The sequence below is a fragment of the Salarias fasciatus genome, chromosome 4 (genome assembly GCF_902148845.1).
Source record: "Salarias fasciatus chromosome 4, fSalaFa1.1, whole genome shotgun sequence".
NCBI classification, from domain to species: Eukaryota; Metazoa; Chordata; class Actinopteri; order Blenniiformes; family Blenniidae; genus Salarias; species Salarias fasciatus.
The window spans coordinates 4700924-4723500 of record NC_043748.1 but is presented as its reverse complement, the minus strand read 5'-3'; the positions used below and the strand labels follow the sequence as shown (position 1 = coordinate 4723500).

Sequence of the window (22577 nt, the reverse complement as noted above, 5' to 3'; positions counted from 1 at the left end):
TCTTAATACTCTATCTATCTATCTATCTATCTATCTATCTATCTATCTATCTATCACGCCTTTATTTCACCAGGTAGGTAAAATGAGAAGCAGCTTCCATTTACATTGACTTGCAGGCAAGAGGCAGCAGTGATGCTTAAAAAAAACAGAAACAAATACATACACAGCTACAATAAAACAGTGTCACACAACCTTAGGGAAAAGAACGTGTTTACAGTGAATTGTCTTAAGAAACAAAATTATATTATTGGTTAGATGGTATTTTAGAATAAATGTCAAAAGTTCTGGGTGTTTCTTTTCCACTTGAATATTCTACACTTGAAGCCTCCAAAATGATTTAATATGCCACCTGTACATAATGATGAGAGCCAAACACAGTGTTGTCACAAAGTGCAGTCCTTTAAGAGACTCTAATCATTTGAGTCTTTTTGCCTAGCAGCAAAATGAAGAGAGCTCTGTGATTTTCAGCTGATTCCCTCCTGACAAAACGAAAAAAAGAACTAGTCAGTTCTACATTTGAAACCTCTTCTTTTCTTAATGTTTAGCTAATACACTTTGAACGTCTTTGAAAGGTTCACAGTTATCTTAAACATCCCTTTATGTCAGTAGATAGTATTATATTCTACCTCAGGTCTGTGTGCTACACAGAATGACTGAGCTTCATTTCAGACCTTTACCAAACCTATAATATAGAGTGAATGCTTTTAAAAACACAAAGACGTGGGATATGAAAGACTTTTCGGATTTGCAAGCCTTTTTTTATGTCTACTTGTCTTAAACTGCTTTATATCTTACAATGAAGGGATCTAGTGCGTATAATACATAGATTCCCATTGTAAATGAGAAGAATCATTCGATAAAAGGGGGGCTGGGGCATCTATGACATTTTCATTTTAAACATTTCAAGTCATTTCGGTTTCTTAAATGCATTTTACTTGACACTGCCAAAAAACACACAGCCTCATTATTAAGCTGATAATTTCTCAGGCTTAGATGTTACACCGTCATGCACACAATGTCACAGTCACGGTCACAAACGACATATTTTTAATAGGCGTGCAAATTTATGTGAAGTGTATTGTTCTGTATATTCCATGAATTCCTCAGATTATATTATATACATACATTCAAACACGTCAGATATATAGATGACTACATATCGTGGTTGTGTCTTACCGTCTGTTCAGGTCGAATACATGGAGAGCCACAGCTTTCTTGTCTGGTTCTTATACTCTGTTGTGATTTCAGCAGTCGTTCATAGGAAATACAAGCCATGTATTAGCAGAACATCTGTTTCGCTTTCATAGCATATCACCGGAATGTGTAATAGTCACTTTTTTGTTTTTGCTTTGCAGCCGGCTCTCGAATGTGTGCGGGCTGGCTTCATGTGTGTGATGGTTGACATTCACTTTGACTCCATGTTTATTAGCTGAAGAAAACCTGTTTGTCACTGATGCGTTTATGTGGGGGGGGGAAAAAAATCAATTTGAGGGTTCGTTCATGGTCAGTTGGTCATGGCTCAGCTAGACGTTGTTCTCACATAATATTGTTTGACCAGGGGAATTTTCTAATGGAGTCAATGAGCTGATGAGAATGACGCTGACTCAAAGTCCCTTCTGTTCCTCTGCAGAACCGAGTCTGTTATGCCGGTGTTTGGGTTGTGGAACATCTGCTTTCATCTCGCTGCATAGACATGGGAGCTCTCGGCTGTTCATTTAGCCTGTGTTAATGCAAGCTGTTTCATTATGCTTACGGTGAAAGGCTCATTAGACAGGAGGAAGACGTGGTTACATAAATAATAATAAATGTGCTGTGTGTTTTAGGGGCCTGGAGTCAGATAATTTGTGAAGGAGCGTTCATTTCAGACCTGACACTGTCCTGTTTACAGCCCTCACCTCACTCTGACGCCGAGAGAGGAAATAAACACACGGGCCTCGCTTTCCACCAGTGGGCGAATGCATCAAGGCAATCAAGATTTTTGGCTTGCTTTTTATGGTCAAAGTGAATCGTTAATGGCGAAAAATGATCACGAGTCGAGCCCCACGTTTTCTTGGCAGTATAAAAATTCATCCAGGCAAAGTTTGTTTGTTTCTAAACGATGCATTATACTACCTCTCCCCTCTCTGTCGGCGATGCTCTGGCTAATGTGCACTTAATGGAAGTGAAATTATGATCACTTACAGATGTTTGCAGCCATTTGACATCGGCGTCGTTGAATGAGACCGGTAATCTCATAAAATGTGCCTCATAAATATGAGCCTGTCTCAGAAACACCTGCTCCATATTTTTGATGGATATGATGGAGGAACTATAGAGAAGTATCCCAAAGACATCACGTAAGGATTTAATACAGTGTTTGTGTGCTAGTGGCTGCTATTGGCTGAATAATAGATTTATCTCCACACACAACGTAGAGCCTCATGTATCAGGGTCATCTTTACAGGGAATTAGGACTGTGCATTTGGGTTGCAATTTCTTCTATCCGAGCATTTTACTGCAGTATTTTTGCTCCAGTCCTCGCCATGCATCACGTCAGAACCACCAGCAGCGCCCCGCTGATCAAAATCAGCGACTTTTTTACATGTAACTGGATTTGAATGGCTTTCAAAATAATTAGCCATTGATTTTGGCTGAAAATGGAGCCAAAACATTCTCTGGGACGCCTGAGTTTCTTTGTGACACGGTGCTCAATACAGTAAAGACTGACTCACAATGTTTTGCAATCTGAATCGACAAACTGAGATGGAGGAGGCAAAAGGAGCTAATTTTCTTTTAGAGATAGCAACATGCATGCTATCGATTGTGCCTTGTGTTCAGTTTATGCGAATGGATTTGCTTGGAAAAATCCTGTGAAGTGTCTAGTAATATTTTGTGTTGTTATCTTATTTAACAGCTATTTTTAACTTTGCTCTGAATGCTTTAAAATGCTAAAAACAGACTTTCATTACATGTGAGTGCTGTAACAGAAGTATGATTAGCTTTATTCTAATCATATTTTTGTTTAAGTTAACTACAAGAATTCACATGAGACTAAAAGGTGCAAAAACATATTTGTCAGGAGCAAATCTTCACTTTTTTTCTCTGTGATTCGGCCACAAAAGTCCGCATATTAGTGACACTGTTTGCACAGATTGAGCACGCATCTCATATTCACATCAGGGCTTTAAGTTGAGAGTGGGCCGAGCCTCCTGACGAACCCAGATTGGTGACTGGTGCCGCGTTCTTGTTTTCAGCGCTCTTGGATAGTTTCTCCACTGTGTTTTGGGCTTACTTGAGCAAGCAATTTGCAATGTAGTGCCATCATTACCGCACACAGAGGACTTTCATCAGCCAATTGGCACTTCTAATGTTGCCTCTATTTCTGAGTAAAGAGGATGAGCCATCACCGCAAGGATTTAACTTATCTCTCCTCCTGAGCTTTCCTCAACCTGGTGCGAATGCCCATCCTGGATTAAAAATAATGTTTTTCTGAGCTTGATGACCAATGCAGCAACTGTTCGCTCCAACCCTTTGCCAGCATCCATATATGCTTTATTGGAAAGATAATGTGCCTCATAAATTGTGCTAAAGAATATCATTGATTATCAGTCATCCATTAAGATTTGTGCGTGCTGTGGGTGAGCTTTCTCTGCCAGGAATCTGCTCGATTTAGACCGGCTTAATGAGAAGCTATTAGCGAGGTTGGACGTTTGGTATTTTCATTATTTTTGCAAAATGTCACACAGTGGTGTTTACCTTAATGTTAACTAACTAGATTTGTAAGGAGTGTTTAGCAAAAATCTATTAACTGCTGACTGAAAAAAAAAAAAAGAAAAAGAAAAGAAATTCCATATATCGATAAACACACTTTGCCACAATTGGACTCTCTGTAGTGTTTTCCACTTAAAAAAATAGCTGAACGATTCCATTCAAATTGGGAAAATCTGTCGTTTTTTTTTTTGCCCTGCTTCAGCGCAAGAGTTAACTGCGAGGTTAACAGCTGCAGTGTCGGGCTGCCACATTGTTAAAAATAACACCATTTTGAAAACGTGTCAGATTGTCCATTTTAGATTAATTCCAGCTGAAAACCAAGTGTGGCCGGATCAAATAATACAGCGGGGGGCTTGAGGTTTCTCATCTATGTGCGGCTCAATAGGATCCTGCTCTGCATTGATGTGTTCACTGGACAGTTCGCAAAGTGGGAGCAGATATACGACTCTTTTTACCCCGAGAATGAATGGCTTTCTTCACACTGAAAGAACATAGTAAGACCAGATTGTGCAGAGAAATATACTCTGGAATGATAGTATTCTGTAATAAATATGTAATTAAGCGCCATTAAATGATGCAGGGATTCAATTTCTGAGCGAGTCAAGGCCAAATTCAAGGTAATGAAAAGTGCATTTCACACTGAGTCCACACCATTGGTATTCTTACTCCACACTTTGGTATCTTCTGTGTCTGTTTTGGGGTTTAAAGTTGAACTGATTCATATCAAAAAAGCAATCGAGCACGAGATACACTGACAATAACACAGGACCGCAGGTCTAAACCAAATTCTGTGTGAAATCCATCAAAAATCAATATGACTTTGAAGCTCCGGCGCTGGGTGGAGTTCTTCTAACTCTCGTTTCTGTGTCCTTGTGCCTCGTCTTCATGTATTTGTGTGCGTGGAGCTACTTTGAGACATCCGTTTCCTGAAAATAAACCCACATAAAAGAAAGAAAGTCATGTACAACACAGGAGCTCGACCGAAAGAAGTGGGTTACGCAACGCATCCTACAGCCAAACTTCCTGAAGGAGCCACCGATTCTTCCTCTAATCTAAAGAAAAAGGCAGAGCACAGAATAATAGAGAGCACTTTAAAAAAAAAAAAAGTCTGATCCTAAAGTCCTGTTGATTCACAATCCTGATGCATGCAGCTGTGTGAGAGTCCGGCTTACATAACTGAACACACTTACACCCCTCCAAAACTCAGCCTGCATAAATTTGCCTTCAATGCAGATCTTCTCTTCCTGTTTGATATATGGTTAAAGTCCGTCCATTCAATAATGAGGACGTGAACAAGAACAGTTCACAGTTAAGCACTCACCTCTGCTCACTCAGTCACGAGCCAAAACCTATAAATCATCCTTCACTCGTAAAGTTTTTCAGCATAAAAGTAAAAAAGGATATAAAATAGATTTATGTGCAGTACTTTATCAAATAAGTGGTCCAAAGAGTCACCCGACGCTCAGGAGCAGGAGTGTAATGCCGGCATATGAGAGTGTATAGAGGGGGAAACTCGATTATTTAACAAAAAAAATTACAGTTTGGCAGCTGGTTTTAAATAGTTGCTGATGAGTTTTGGTTTTCAAAGTGAAAAGAGAGCCTCCTCAGATCGTTCTTAGGAGCATGTGTGCATGCGAGAGAAACTAATAACTAAAACTTGCTTTTTTAAATTCACTGTAAGTGCAGTGGAGTCAAATCCAAACAGCCATAAGCGTAACAGTTACAGACTGTATTACACTTTAATTAGAAATCTTAAATTAAAAAGATTTACCAGCACAAGAAGAGTTCTGCTTTTATTATATTTGCATCCCAACAACCGTTAAGTGGAATATTTCACGAGACAAAGCGTCAGCAGTTGGCGGAGTCTGGAGGATGCTGCTTGGTGCGAGCTTTAATTTAGATCCGTGTAGTTTAGAGGAGTTGGAATAATGGAATCAGATTGTAATTATTAAGAGAAATTTCCGGGAAAATACTTGAGCAGCAGAACTTTGGGGAACATGCTGGAGTCTCAGTTCTTGTCCTCTCCACCGTACGACACACCAGCTCCCTGTAAAGCAGAACCAAACTCTTATTGCGCTTCGCAGGCTCAAACATCTCTCAGTTATTAAAATGCACGTTCACCCCTTCTGTGTAATAAAAGCTGAGGGGACGCGGCCATAAATCTCTTGATGTAGTGTTCGTTTTGAGGGCAGCGTTCCTGCAAAAACAAGTCAGCAGCAGTGTTCAGCTGGGTGCTGATAAGACAGTGTTTTATTCCACCGTATTCTCAAACAATTTCACTGCTATTGTTTTTCTTTTTTCCTCTCTCTAACATTGTTTTCTTTATAAGCAAACCCAGCGTTTGAAAGGTTCTCAGGAAATGAGCCGAGAAATTTCCAAGGACTTCTCACTTTGTGCGAGTTGTGATGCCCGCTAATCGATATGATCCTACTTAGCTACAAAGTTTTACTCCAACCAAGGTCACGGAGTAGAGTCTCTCCACTCCCCACTTCACCTCATCAAAGAAACAGCATTTCTCTGCACTGTATTGTGAGAAGAAGAAGGGGAAAAAAAAAAACTAATCTCTTTTTCAAATACTAAAGGCTATTGGTGGAGCCAGCGTCAGTGCATCTTGTCTGATTCAGCTGCTGCGGGATTCTGAAGGAACGTGGCGCGACGCGGTTCAGCTGTAGTGTACCTGCAACCTCCTCTTGTAATGACAGCACTGGGTGACGGCGGGGGGTGGGGGTGGTGGGGGGGGGGGCTGTAATGGAGACGTGGATCCACGGCCAAGCGCGGCAGCACCAAGTCTAAATCCAGCGTTTATCCCTTGTTTAGCCCTGCTTTCCCTCTCCCGGCTGCCGCGCGGCCGGCTTAGCCCCTGACTCCCGCCACCTGACTGCGGGCCCGCGACTCCAACCGACGGAAAAAGAGCAAGGTGGGCCAGATCCCCGGGCAGGCAGGGTGCCATCCCTTCCAGCTGGGCTCGCGCGCTGCCGCAGCGCCTCCCCGTCCCGCTCCTTCCCAACATGGCAGAATCTGCCTACGCCTGATAAGACGGCGCCAAGACTCACAAGGACGCACCTCTGAGTGCTCTGATGCCAGCGCTGCAGTTGAGGAATTAAACTTTTTAATTAGCAGCATAGCCCGGCGCCGTCGAGAGAGTGGACCGCCGAACTCGGGCCTCTCTCGTTGCCCACCCTCTTTCCACTTGATTAAACTCCCGAGCATCGCGAAGCTCCGAGGTTCCACTCACCACAGGGACAGTCGTGTTTTCTTTCTCCACAGATACAACAGAAAAATAACTCATCTCCTCCATTCTCGGCATATTATGGGATGGACTTCACTATAGTGTCCTTCTCCCATATTATTCCAGAACGAGCGGTACGGTGCAGTCATCGACTCTACGAGTGAGGAATGACATCTCATGACAAAAGAGCACTCCTTGGTGATTACCAAACATGCCACTGATTTTCGAGTGTAATGGCAGAGTACCAGTGAGTGGCCGCGCAGTATAAACCGGTAAAACATGCACATTCACATTTCTCGCCCTTGGCGTAATTGCAGCTGCGACGTTAACGGTCTCATGTGTTTGGAATTTAAACATGACTGTATAATGTTGAAGTAATTGCACACAGGAGTGCTGATTTGGAAAGTGTTTACTTGATTCTTGAAAACAATCGAGTTTTTTGCATGTTGTGTTCAAACCACAACTTTATTAGAATTCACTTTATTATAAATTTTTCCGATTCTGAAATTATTAGTCTCAACATGAAGCCGATTTTACCTTCTGATGCAAAAATACAGGTAAATGTTCAAAAAACATGGTTCAGTTGAATTTTGTACACCTTGGTTGGATGTTTGGCGGCCTGGATTGGGGCCACTTCACCAGCTGACCAGGCAAACACATTAAATACTTATGTTTAATGTCTGCATAAAGTAGGGCTGCCAATCCTCTTCATGAAGAGTACGCCTCCGTGCATGACCGATGATAGTTTCGTGCTATTTTTTTAATTTCCACTTTCTCCTCATTGAATTTGAGATCTTTTAATCTGAACATTAGTTCAAAACTTCACATTTTGTTTTGCTGTTACTGATTTATTGTCAAACGAAACAGGAAATTAAATAAGGCCTGCTGGGAAAAAAAAAATGATGGTGTTAATGTTCAGTCGTTGTAATAAAACAGCGCATTTCACATTCTTACAGCTATATTTAGACACTCAAAGCATCTTTTAATGCAAAGGAAACGATGTGATCATTTACATTTTGAAAATGGGATGCCAACTTTATCCACTTCATCAGCATGATGGCGACGCCGGAGCTTTTTCCCCGTCACACACACAGCAGTGCCGCACAGATCCGCGCTTTGAATTAAGATTTGAACATGTCTGCATGAATATTTTGCTCGCATGTTCATTAGAAACGATTCCTCATTATGTTGCCGCTACATTATTCATGGGGAGAGATACATGACTTGCTAAACACATTTGCGGCTGATGTTTGTATTTTTTTTTTTTTTTTTTTTTAGCCTCATCATAATCAGGCTGCGGATTCTTTGAAACCACAGGTGAAACCTTTCGTACGCCAACAAGCAACGATGCAGCTAATTAGTACAACCATCACAAAACTACTCTTCAGATTTTTTAATGTTCTGCAGCAAATATCCTAATAAAGCAGATCAACACATGCTTTACCCGGCGCTCAATTAGCTTTCCGGTGCTTTTTTTTTTTTTTTTTTTCCTTTTCCCTTTTCCTATTTAACTTTCACTGGTGATTTGTTTTTAGTTTGAATAGAGGCTTCTTTCATTCCAGGATTACAGATAGGTTTGATCTTCGTCTGGCGATCAGTATTGTAACAGGAGAATTATGGGGGAAGTAATAACGCTCCATCCTTCCTGCATATGGAGGATAGAAAAACTCTTGAGCAGTTAATGGGGATAGCCAATTTCATCCTGCCTTTGAGTCCTGTTCAGAATTCATCCACAGTCCTCCCTTCTCTCTCTCTCTCTCACTCTCACACACACACATACACACACACATTTGTCTTTTTCTCCTGCCCCGCTGTTGCTACACTCCAATGCTTTCAAGTGGAAGTCTATTTTACTTATGGTTAGAGTTTAATTCACCATTTTCTCCCCCCTCTCCGATTGCAACGGGAGTGGCTGTGGGTGATGGTTCACCATCAAGGCTCATATCCACATTTCTTTTTTTTTTTTTTTTTTTTTTTTTTTTGTGTCCATCAAACGAGCTCTATAAAATTCAGAGCAGCCTGGAAGTCTGTAGCGGCTCAGATCGAAGGAAGGACTTCTCAGACTCGTGTTTTTGTTCCACAACATGGACAGCCTGTCTGAAAATGAAAGACACGGCTTCATCTGTTAAATTATTTATTTTGGACCGAAAATAAAGTATAAGCTGAAGTCATTTTATGCTCACAGGGATTCATTTCTCCCAAAAGATTATTTGCATGCGACAGGATTGTCGTGATGTGGAGGAACAATGACTCTGTTGGGCAGAATGCTGGTTTACAGACGTCTTTAAATCTCTGCAAATAAGACTACCTTGGGACAAATACGTATGTCAATCATACTTGTCAGGATTCCAATTTTCCTTCCACATCTCCGGCAGCACTCGTGGTGCTCGCGCTTCTTATTGGCTGCGAGGGATCCGGTCTCATGACACAAGCTGATGCATTTGTTCAGTCAAAGGGAAAACCCTGACAGGAATGGTCATGGAGCCAAGATACGGGGACTGCTGGGAGTATGTTTCAAATGTGTGTCCAGGAGCTGATAGGTGTTTCAGTAATAAGTTATGCTGAAGGATGGTGGTGATGAAAATGTTGTTTTTTTTTCCCTCCAGTGGGCCCGCAGGCAGTGTTATCACATGAGCGAGGCCATTATGCTGTATATATGCAACAAAATGCAGCATATGGCTTTTATTCTATCATGAAAAAAAAAAAAAAAAAAAAATGGAAAAAAAAAAGAAAAAGAAAAAGCCTTGGCCATTTTGTGAAAGCACAGAAATCAGCATCTAACTCTGGCAACGGAACATAGACGCTATTTCAGCCATTTTCCAGGATCTTTCCTCCGTCTTCTATGAGAACTATTTGGCGAAAACGTGCAGCGTTTATAGCCGTGGTCTTCACGTGCTCTTCATAACGTCTACGCTTCAGCGACAACCTGACAGACTTAATTCAATTATGGCTGTGTGATGTGCTGAGACTCCGGAGGTGTGAGCTAATTCCTCTGTTTACACCCCTGAGTCACTGTCACAAACAAAGACAAACACATTCATTGGCTTCCAGGATCTTGTTTGCTGTGATTGTCCCATCGCCTTTGAAGTTTCTCATCGCTTTATGTTGTTTACTTATTCATGCTCTTTCTCTCCCTCGAATCACCATGGGGTATTCCGTGAGAATAATTTTAGCGCAGTGCGAAACAACGCACGGGCCCAGCATTAGACGTATGAACTGTACTCAACACGCTCTCCACATTACAGTAGAGACGCCGCTCCGCCGGGGCGACTTTGAAGAGCGAACCTTCCCGATTGCAGGACTGCGATGGAGCAGATCGCTCAGGCCCGTGCCATCGGCGCTCTCGGCGAGTTTGGCGTGTTGGAAGTCATTAACAGGAGCTGTGGCATTTGCCAAACTCCCCTGAGAGTTAGATTAAGCCAATGAAATGCAAAAGAAAGCTTTTAGGGATTATGCTAATTGCTAATTGCTGTATCAGGAGGTGATTGTTTTTCCCGGGTAATTTGGATTATTGGCATTAGAGATTTAGGAGGGGAGTCGACGTGTTCTGCCTTTTTAATAAGGTTGTTACCTGCTGTCAACCATGAAGACAACTCTTCCCTTGTGGCCCCTTTGATATGTGTCTCATATTGTCTTTATATGTATATATTATGTATATATTAAAAACAACAAAGCGATGCCTTTTGCTTTGGAGAAAGAGGAAAACTCATAACACTTCACTTTGAAAGTGTGCTCATCATACCAGTGGTGCTGCCCCGGGGCTAATGGGGGGGCACAAGGCTTCCTGTCTTCCCGGTGAGCGTCGACACGACATGTCTGCGGCCACAAATCACGCAGGTTGAACATCACATCACCACATGTATGGAAATCCCGTTGTAGCACATTCATTATTTACTAGCTGTGTGAACGCGGCCAACAGGGGGCCTTCATAAACTTTATTACGCAGCAAATGCACATCGCCTCATAAATCAGACGCCCTGCCCTAAGCATGTCCCTCGCATCCATTTCCACTCTTTTGTAGTTGCTTTTAAGAGTTTTATGTGACTGATTGTCATCGAGCATGTTTTATTGTGGCACTCTCGTGCCTCAGCCATGGGAAGAAGATCTTGATTTCTGACGAAGGGAAGCGCCTCCTCTAATGCCACAAATGTCAAAACATACATCAGAAACCTATACAGAAACAAACATGATTGAAGAATGTGCTCAAAATTTATCCAAACCACTCAAAGAAGCCGATGCATCTCGGAGCAGCAACCGGTGACATTAAGAAAACATTCAAGAAATCAGCTCGATTGCACTGATTGCTACTTCAAACCTCTCATTGAAATAACATAGAGGCTTCTAACTGTGGTTAACCTTTGATGTTTGTCTCCTGTAACCAAGGAACAAGTCATCAGACATGAAACGTGGTTAAAAACCTCCACTGAATAAAGGAATAAATAAGTCAATCCGGCTTCTTATGGAGATGATAGGTTGTTGTCTTCCCTGGTAGCAGACGGTCACAGGAACATATTTTGACTCTATGATCGCTGGTTATGAAGCTGTTGGCCAAAATTCAGCTTGTGATTTATTTGGGTCGTCCATCAGAGCCAAACCGGGGAAAATAAATCATATCAGTCTCCTTTAAGGCCGTTGCGTTAGAATCCTTGACGACTCCTTGGTCTGGTTTCATGCAGTGTGTGTGTGTGTGTGTGTGTGAACCACGCTTGCTTATTCATTCCATGCATTTTAAGTGTGTCTTGGGTGAATCTCCCCATAGTCGCTTTCTACTCTAATCGACCTCTAGTTTGTTTCATGTCTACAAGTCAGGAGGAGGCAGAGTCCCGAGTATGAATTGATTTTTGAACGAGCGCACATTTACTTTGAAACGCGTGCGGAACACGGCGGCTTGGCGCCGCCCTAATTGACGAGCGTAATGAGCGCGGATGTGCGGTCCGTCTTTTTGACTCAAGGTCGCCGTGTCGCCGCCGTCTTAAGCTGCGTCCTCTGGTCTTCATAAGGGACCAACTTACCATGAAAGTGTATCTGGGCCGAGGTGAGAAGGTAGCTGCTGTAACTAATGGGTTTATTTAATTCAATTTATTGCCTCGGCTGCCGCGGCGCACCAGACATGCTGGTCACTGTGAGATTGAGGCTTCTTCATGAAAGAAAGAGAGATTAACCCCCTTTTCAAAAAGGGCAGAATATACTCTCATGTCATGCTGGATTTTCCTGCCGAGATAGCTGGATGTATAAATCTGCAGAACTAAATGAATATAGGTTTGCGGTGAAATGGGGCTCTCGAGCTTATTTTGTACAAGCCTTCTAATCAGCGTCACGCTGAGGCGATGCTCGCCGGGCTGGGAATCTCTAATAAATGAGGGCTTTGTCAACATGTCCACCGTTGGATGCTGGGAAGCAGTGTCTTTTGATTCCAGTGCGTCAGCTGACAGGCACTATACCGCATATTTTTTCTTTAGCATTCACTGCTATCATTTTTTTAATCTGTGACATATTTCTATGTATAACTGTTTTTTGTGTTTTTTTTTTTTTTTTTTGCTGTTGTTTGTGTTTGCCCTCAGCGCGTTGCAATAATTAATTCGTCCTTAATACTATTATGCTGGCAACATGTCAGACCATATCTGCCTCTTAACACACTTTTTCCAATTAACATTTTCCAAATTTCTGATACAATCAGTTGAATACAAATGAAGCGGTGGCAGCAGCTGTTCGCTCCGTCTCGTCTCAGGGAGAGCCAAACACTTCCTCCCTCCTAAACTTGTTTTCTTTACACACTTTCCTCTGCTGTGCACATAAGGGGGGGGGAGGGGGGAAACTCTACAAGGGCTGCAGGGTTTGGAACATTAATACACCGTGATAATTAGTTAAGCAAAGGAGCAACGCCAGAGGAAGGAATTTCACACCTTCACTTTAATAATATGGACTCCAGCGTGAATTTTCCAGGTTGTAATGCGCATATGTTTCTTCATGGTGTTGGTGTTTAGTGAGGTTTTTGTGTGCAGTTGAACATTTTCATATGTTTTTAATGTGTTACAAGCAGAAAAAAAATGGACAAGTATGATGATCTGAGTTAGATATGGTGAAATTTGAATTTCCTGGACGGCTGAGGCTCTGTGTAAGCAGCGTCTTTTCTTTTGTTCACATGGCAGCGGTGCTTCATCGAGGTTCTCGGTTTACTCGGGCGAAACGCGACTGTCATCATGAACTCAATCTCTACATCTAGGAAAACATGGAATGGATCTCCAGACCTCCTGCTCGGTCTGACCTGCCATCCAGCTGATTGCAGGTGATTGTCTTCACCTGGAGTTGAAGGTGTAAACTACTTCCTACCAGGCGGGCTTGGAAAGACGACCTGAAACGCTCAAGTTCCTCCAAAACAAAAAAAAAAACAAAAAAACAAAAAAAAAAAAACCAATCGACTCGATTTGTTTCATTGCTCGCCTGCATTTCAGTAAATGTTTCCCTTTCAAAAGTATCGTGTCGCTTTGCTTTTTCATATCAGTGGCAGCCTGAACATTGTCAAAATCAAATATAAGTTGGGAGCTTTTTTTTGTTGCCTGCCATTCTTTACTTCACAAAAGAATGTCTGCAGAGGTGCAGGGGTAAATTATTCTGATGTATAATGAGACAGTGGGTTGCGCAGACACTTTGACACCGGCAAGGCTGTGCACCCTGCCCTGTGTAAGTGCTAACCCACAGAGTCAGACATGGCCCTTTTTATTTCTGAATTCAATGCTTTTTTTTTTTTTTTTTTGCTTCCAGCTGCCTTTTTTTTTTTTTTTTTTTTAACTTTTAAAGCTCTGAACAAAGTCTGAACAGCACAACAATGTCCACCGCATGTTCTGTCATTTTTTTTAAAGTCACCGCAGAAGTCGTGCAGTGAAAATTAATGTAATCATCCCACCTCCCATTGTTTTGTTGCCATTATAGAAAAAAAAAGATTGATTTTCAGCTGTAAGCGTGCAGAACAGGAAAGATTCCTGCAACACCTGTTTTGGTACGTCACTGTTTTCACAGGAACCATGCAGTAAATAGCAAGGCTTTGCAGACTAATGGTTTGGAATTGATTATATTTGATTTTCCAGCATGGATCTCCTGTGAACCTGGCTTCCTGTTTGAAGCACACTTTCTCGTTATTTCAAGCAAATTTGATACTTTGAATGAGTTCTTAAACATTTGCATCTAATGTTCTGACACATGGAGAGAACAATGCCCTATAAAGATTAACAATGGCGAGAACACAGACATTCATATGGACTGACCATCCATTTGGATTGCTTTGACAGAATAGGGAGTCACACCACTCTGGAGGCTGCCATTGTTCTTATTGTCCATCTACTTGCAGATGTGCAGAGAAACAGGGAACTCGTGCCGCCATGTGCAGGCGCAGTCGCTGCATCTCAAAAAACTTGGGTTTTCACCCATTTACATGGACACAGAGTTGTAGCATTTTCAGAAAATTCCGTCTTTAGAGGTTGAAGTCGTGCTTTAAGTGGCTCTCACCACCGTTGTATAAACAAACCATAAAGTTCTTTCTTTCCTCATTAGACACAATTTTTTGCCCTGCAACCTTTTAAACATGGAGTTCTCGGCAGGCTAAAACATTCGAGGCATTAATCTTGATTAATCAATTACAGGAAAAAAAAAGTTTTAAGGAACATCAACTCATCAATCATTCAGTCAAACTTGATTTTTGCTTTATAGCACTTGACAATAACCTGCAGTTAGCCAAAGTAGCAAAGAAATTCTTCATAGATAGAGGAGAATGTTCTGGCTCTATTAGGCAGCAGCTGAATGTGGCAGGCTATACCTGCATGCAGAGGGGCTGAGGGGGGCTGCTGGGGGGGCTTCGCAGTGTCACTCAAACTGAAGAAGACAGGCCACATACGGGCATGCCGTGCATACGTGTCCCGTCTGTGAGTGAACGCGCAAAGCCGCTTCCATCTATGACAGCTGGTTTTACCCACGGAGCATCCCGAGAGCGCCTCTGTCAGTGTGCTAATGATCCTGCTGCAGGTTTCTGACCCCCGGCCTGCAGTCTCCTCAGCCTGTTCCTCACACAGATCTCCTCCCTCGCTCTGGTGGCACGTCGTCCACACTCCAATCCAAATACTATGAGATTCAAGTTTTTTTTTTTTTTTTTGTCATCACCAAGTTGCCGCTCATTGAACTCACCTCACGTTTGACTCTCTCAGGCGTCCATCGATCGTTTCCAGCATGTCCCTCATGTTTCTGAGGCCCTGTGCTGTTGTTATGCTGAACTCCAGCTGAATATTAGATCCTGATTATAAAACAAATGCAGGGATTTGATAAAAAAAGAAGCATTGTCTTATATTCTGACCAATACGGCACAACCTCTTCACTGAAGACGCCGTCTGACTTCTAAATATCATGACTGTGATGCACAGAGAGCTGACTGACATACTGGAGGCCAGCGCGAATCCATCATACAGCCAAGGGCAATTATTCATTCACATGGAGGCACTGGTGTCAGGAAGACATTTAAGCACACACACATACACACACACATATATATATGACAAAGGGTGTTAAATCTAAAACGGTGTTTTGCACCAGTGTGCGTAATCATTGTGATTTACCAGACAGATCAAGTGGATGATGTGAGTGGGAGTGAAGAGACTGTTGGGCTGTGTGGGGGCTGCAGCATCTGAGGAGCAGTGTTTGTGTATAGTGACAACTCTGGGGAGGTACACTAAATGAGGTGATGCATAGTTTTGGCCATAATGAATACTAAATGTGCGCATGGAAGAACTGCAGAACAGATGGCGGCAGGAAGTCCAAATTAAATGTATGTCACTGTATTATCTCAGCAGCTAAAATCGTGATTTGAAACCTGAAGTTTGCAGGACTTTTCACTGTGATACAAATCAGGTTCAGTCTTAATGGTGTTACTACTTTTAAAAACCATCTTTGAGAATATTTAACCTTTAATTTTACAACAATTTAAATGTGCCCTCTTGCGTTCGCTGTGTTATCAAGTCAAAATATATTGATTCACCATTAAATACTTTAGCTGTGCTGTGAAATGTTAATTAGCATAAGATGACATGCTAGCATGCTAAAGACTCCGGCAACCAAGCACAGCCATTTTCATTTTCTGCCTTCCTCAGTGACTCCCGGCATAGTTGTCGTGTAAACGGACGCCCGGGATGCAACAGAAGTTTTCCATTTCTAGATGAAAACGCCATGTAAACGGGCCTCAGCTGTGCCATGGTACATGCTAATGGGCAAATGCCAAACAGAGGGTATCAAGGTGAACATGAGCTAATTAGCAACGTGACAAAGAACAAACAGAGCTGCTGGGAAGGCTAGTTAGCACATCCGTAAGCTCTGTGAGCTGATAATAAAAAATCAACAGGACTGTGCACTGTTAGTGTTCAACATGTAAATAAAGCCATTTTTCTTTATAACAATACGCTTTATAAAATTTAGAAACAACCAGAGTTGCATGTTGCTGTTCTGAGTTCCTCTGCATGATTTAAACCCCGTGGCCATGATTTCAGCCTCCTCTATAAGCTACTGTTGTGATTTTTTTTTTTTTCTTTGTTAGAGAAGGTTCAGTGCCTTGCCTGGCCTCTTTATTACTGCATTCCCTAATGCCTTGATTTAATGCACTCTCAGAGGTCAGATATTGTGCTGGCAGCCACAGACCACTTCCTTCCACTCTGCCCCATTAATAACAGCAAATAAATCAGGGCGCGCCGTGGATTTCCTCACTTGCATATTGGAGGTTTTTTTTTTTTTTTTTTTTTCGGAGTTCTGCAGGAGCAAGTGCCAAACTCTCATCTGTTTACGCTTCAATCCGAGGTCCGAAGAGTGCGGTCCATGTCCTGATTAATTAAAGGTACCGTCCCCTGTGGGATACTCACATTTACATCCCATTAGGAATCCTCGGAAGGCCTCGGATTGATCTGTGAAGATGTTAATGTTTATTCAAACTTACTGGTGTGCTGTTTACACTTAAATAAATAGCGAGGCTTTGACGCATAGGTGGACCTTATCTACACACAAGGTATAATTAACTATCCTGGAGGAATGAAACAAAGGGTTGAAAGAGCACTTTGATTTCACTTTTTTTTTTTCCCTTCATATTCGGCTGATACAAATGTGGAAAGGCAGGATAATGACTGTTACTGTGGGGATGCATTGATCTCTATGCTGGCCTTCAAAACAAAACAAACTGCATGCACAATTATATAAGTGCATATGTGCCATCAAAGCGCTTATAGCATCGCCACATATAGTTTATTTTTTCCAGTGGAGGAAATGTGGTTAAATTATTGTAAAGGAATGTTTTCTTACTATTGAAAACGCTTCCCGTTTTTCAAACGCACATCTTGGGGACTCATATTTGGTCTGGAAACCTGCGTTTGGATAAGGTCTGGATGTAAAAAAAACCCCCCACAGATGGATTTTCAGGCAGAAATTTATTGCGAATTTCGAATCGGTGAAGTGAAGGTCTGCATGTGCGAGCGAGAGATAGGATGCATATTTCTCTTTCGGAGAGATCGTGGGGGGGGAGGTGCAAGCCACTTGGTAAGGTAGAGTCTGAGACGGTACGAATAAATAAATAAATAAATAAATGCATAAAGATAAAAAAAAAATAAATTATAAAAAGACAACAGGACTCTGGCGCCAGGCTTATACAATCATCTGTATTGTTTATGTACCATTAATCTCTCACAGCATCCTCCACTTTGCTTTTCTCATGAAAGCATAAATTGCTCCCGGCTACTCACATGCAACAGCAGCTCGCCCTGTCTGCGCTGCAACACCAAAACAGGTGGAGGAGATGCAGAGCACGAGGGAAACAATGCAGCCGCCGCTTGTGCCTTATGCAGCATTGATCATGTTTCATCAGGTTCTTGCCGTGAATTACGTAAATTTAAGAGGAAAAGTTGTTAACGCCGATGGATGTAGAAATTCCCAGAAGGAACTTAATGGAAATTGTTTCCCGGCGGAGCGTCGAGTACTTCGAGACCCTCCATATGGAAAATTCATGTGTCTGTGCTTTTCATGATTTTCTGAAGGGAAATCAGACATGTTGGTGTGTCCAACCGAATAATCAACATCATTAGATGTTTTGTTTTTTTTCTCCTTCCTTCTCCCTTCTTCTCATTAAAAATGTATTACCCCCCCCACTATAGCTGCAAAACTTGGCAGCAGGACTTTGTCTTGATTTGCCAGGCAGCCAATGAGATCCGCCGGAGTGGGCGGGCATTCTCTTAGATGTTAGGATGTATGAATTATGCAGAAAGCAGCTATTCCAATATTTATCACTATATGCGATATTCTTTATTGCATAGGGGGAAGCGGGCGTGAAACGGCCATATATTTAGATTTCACAATTGCCCGCATCAGACAATGCAAACATGCTAGCCACAAAAACAATGTCCAATTACGTGTTTTTCAGTTGTTGAATCACAATAATCTCATTACAACTCTGCGGTCCACTTAAGTGGATGCTAAGAATACAGCTGGGAGAGAGAGGGAATGAATGGATCTCATGTTTTCACTTCCATGCTCGACTAAATTATGCACTGGAGCATTGTTTATCCATCAAACTAGGCCCTGTTCCAGCCATCCACTCAAAAAGAAATTCAGAATTAATTGGCAGCACTAAAACAGAGTCGCAGCAAACAGACAACTTTCTTCCTCTGTCCATGATGCAAATAAATTCCAGTAGGGGGGGGGGGGGGGGGGGGGGGGGGGGGGGGGGGGCTTTCATGTCTCATCTCTTCGTTTTCCCTTTTTTTAATTTTTTTTTTTCTTTAAAGCCAAAACACAGTTGCCCTGTGGAGTGTTTAACCTCTCCGCCCCCTCCCGGTTCCCCCAAGGTTCCGGGAGGAAAATCCTGCCTAAAATTAATGCGGCGAAGTGAGCAGCGATGGGGGAGGAGGAGGTAAATGAAGGGCTGTGAATGATGGCCCGATAATTGGGATCCGCCGTCCTGCTTCTGATCGGAGGACTTTGTGTGGGGGAGAGAGACGGGGATCCGGGGGTGAAGGGAAGGGAAGCGGCGGGGCTTAGTCAGCAGCAGAGCCCATTTGGAGCGGGGACGCCGCCCGCCTCCTGTAATGGCTCTTCAGCACGCTCTTAAGTGACTTCCTTTGGATACGTCGCGTGTGGCTTACCTGTTTTTGAAAGTTACTCTCCAGGCGGAGAGCGCTGTGCGTGCTCGAGGGGAAGCGGCGAGAGAGAGAGAGAGAGAGAGAGAGAGAGAGAGAGGGGAGAGTTGCTAAGTGGTGCACCTTGGCGGGCGGCTGTGTTTACCCATGAGCCACTCGGCACGGTGACACATGCTTTCACTTTGGCTAATAAATCATTGAAGGTCTGATGTGCATCGATGGGGACGCGAGTGTCAGTTTTGATACTTGATTAGCATTTCTGTCACTTCGCCTTACGTTTAACATAACTCCAGCTGCGCGCCGCCCGACTCGCGCTGCCCATGGGCACGGCGGCGACGGGCCGCCGCTCGAGCTGACAGCTGGTCACAGCAACACGTAGACAAATGTGTCATTTCACTGAATATCGGCAACAAATGAAGACCGAATGTGTTGCAGGGGGGATTTGCATGCTGGAACAATTAGAGCAGACATTTCTTTGTGCGTGTTTGGAAAATATTGCTTTCCTTAAGAGAATGCATTTCTGCTGATGCATAAAGAAAGCTTTAGCTTTTAAAATCTTAATCTCTTTAACAAAAAAGAACCGAATTTCCGTAAAATAAGCAAAATTAAATGTAAACTAACTGTAAGCTAAAATAAGTTTACATCAGAAAACAAGACAAAATGTTATTTGACTCTTCATGGCATCAAGAAGTGGAATTTTCAGTGTTCAGAGTTAAAAAAAAAAAAAGAGAAAACAGATTCACTCTGATGTGATTATTTCTTGTGGTTTTGAGAATAATCTTTTTTTTTTTTTAACAAATCACACAATTGGATGAATTTCAGATTATTTTCTGAATTGATTTGTAACTTTTATTCAGACCACAATTGTCCAATTCCAGCATAATTTTACAAAAAGGGAAGGTTTTTTTTTTTAATTTATTTGAAAATTTTGAGAATTTCAGTAAAGGATTCAAAAGATATCATGTAGTAGAAATAAGTTAACATTCAAAAAATGATGGTTTCACACTCTGAGTATCTGTTGTTTTTTTAATTAGCAGATTTAAAAAAAAAAAAACCCCAAGACAAACAGATACAAATTCATGTGGTAGTGAGTAATGAATATTTATGTATATTTATTTATTTTTGGATTTCTAGTAAAACACTGCTCCGTATTTGGCTGACAGTTTATATGCAGCTCAGTCTCGATATAGCTGTACATGCAGATTGATTTCTGGAGTATTTTAATAGAATGTTACTCAGTTTTTAACAAGCTTTAATATCCAGATTGACTCAGACGGAACTCAAATTAGTTTGTTACCTCTAGAGTCTCAGAAGCCGCTGTCTGTTCTCTGCGACACATTTTACTTGTTTTACTAGTTTTCAAACTGTTTCTACAGATCTGACTTCAGACGTTTTGCTTTAATCAATTCACACCTTTAAAAACAAGCACGAAGAGAAGCAGCCACCTCATTTTCATGTTTTCCCCATCATGGAAATTATGAGTGCAGCTCGATTCCTTCACAGAAATCACTATGAAAACCCTCCAACGATCTCTTTCTGTCATCTATTTGTCACATCGGGAGATAAATGAAAACTAATCTCCTGAAGACAGAACTGAACTGGGCCTTTAACGTGTTTACCATTTGTTCCTCAAGTGTCATTTATTACAACCACGAGTTTAAACAAACTTTTGTGCACAGAAAAGATGAAATCGCTGCAACAAACGTGTGAAGAGAAGTTAAGATGTCAGACCGATAGAGAGAAAAGCAACAAGACGCACCTGCAGCTTGTGGAAAAAGGTCTGCAGCTGATAAGAGCCTGCGGATATTTTAAAGATTTTTGATTTAAACTCAAAAACAGGAGGGTCTGCAAATGTCAATGTAAAAAAAAGAAAAAGAAAAAAAAAAGACACATGCTCTGCTTAATGCGTGAGCTGCTGGATTTAAAGGAAGTCATGTTTACGTCGCGTCACGTCGTCCTCATTTAGGTCCAGATTTCACGTCGCGCGCCTTGACGTTGCTTTACAGTCAGCAACAATGCTCCGGGCGCCGCTCACGCCACGCATTCTGACGTGCGTTTAAAAAAAAAAAAAAAAAAAAACATCCTCTGCACCATTTCATCCATCATGCCGCGCCGACTTGCATGTTTATTTTAGTCGATCACGCCACGGGCCCGGGCGGCAGGAAGTCCCCGAAGATCGGCCGCTTGGTAGCAACAGTCGTGACGAGTTAAAAGTTGCAATCAGGCGCCGCGCCTCTCGCGAACGGTGGCTGAACCTTCTAACCCTGCCCGCGTGTTTTACACTCATGCTTTATTTATACACAATATGACTCCCTGATTAAAGGGAGCCGTCGATGTGAGCAGTAATGTGGAAATTGTGGAGTACGTATTAAGTAGCGTGCGGAAGGGGGATCGCAATCCCCCCCACCCCCCGAATGTTATGTAAACAGGATTCAGCCTCCCCCCTCAGCGTGTGTTAACCTACACTCGGCTCCGTTCTCATCTGTCAAACTGTTGAAAACAGAGAAAGGGGGGACAATTATGAGTGTGACACCGAGTTCGCCGCAAAAAAAAAAAAAAAAAAAAATCTCGCCGTTAAATTAGCTGTTTCATCTCTGGTAATACGACATCTTCCGTTCACTGGCAAAACGTAACATTGAATCAAGTACTTTAGAATGTTTGAGGGTAATTGACATATTTCGCTCCGTGGGCGTTTAAGCAGGATTCCCAGTGATCCCTGCTCTAAAGCAGACCCTCAAAGGAAATAATTACACAAGAGAGCAAACACTCGCACAAAAACACCCGCTTTGCTGAACTAATAAAGGAAAAACTTCACACAGTTGACCTGCTTTTCTTTCTTAGAGTGCATATGTATTGCATAGTTCGCTTTAAAAAAAAAAAAATCCTTTATTCAGAGTTTTAGGGTTCAGAGGTAATGTGGCGGCGACCTTGGAATTCAACTCTAATTTAATTGAGGTAAGTGCTCGGGCCACATTTTCATGCACACTGTTAATATGGTAATGAGCGGATATGTTAATATCCACCTTCGTTCTTGTCCTCATTCATCGCGGCTGTAGTGATACCTGTCGGCGCTAATGCCTCCCGCGTCCCTCCTGATTGAGGCCGGCCGGCCCGGTCGCTGCTAACAGCCGCGGCAGGATGCGCTTAACCCTTTCATGGACGCAGGATGCAAGTGGACTGCGCTGCTAATACGTTTAATTCAGTTTTTGCTTCTCCCATCCTTATCTATACACACTCGTAGGAGCTGGCTGCCATGGTGCAGCGCCCGCGGATCAACAGTGGTGGCCTGTCAGCTGTGGGATTTCGTCCAATCCCTTGTCTGCCTCTCTTGGCCACCACTGCCTGTGGGCTCGGTTGTCTGTGTCTGATGGACGAGTGATATATCCAGGATGTGTGCTGCCTTTTAACCATCGTCGGCTGGGATCGGCGCCAGTAACCATGGCCCCCCC

The 22577-nt window shown here is 42.4% G+C and overlaps 1 protein-coding gene across 1 annotated transcript in view; it reads left to right on the top strand.

Moving 5' to 3' along the window:
- hs3st4 (heparan sulfate (glucosamine) 3-O-sulfotransferase 4) overlaps positions 1 to 22577 on the top strand; it is a 79901-nt gene that overhangs the window by 1409 nt on the left and 55915 nt on the right. The gene's annotated exons all lie outside the window — the stretch shown is intronic.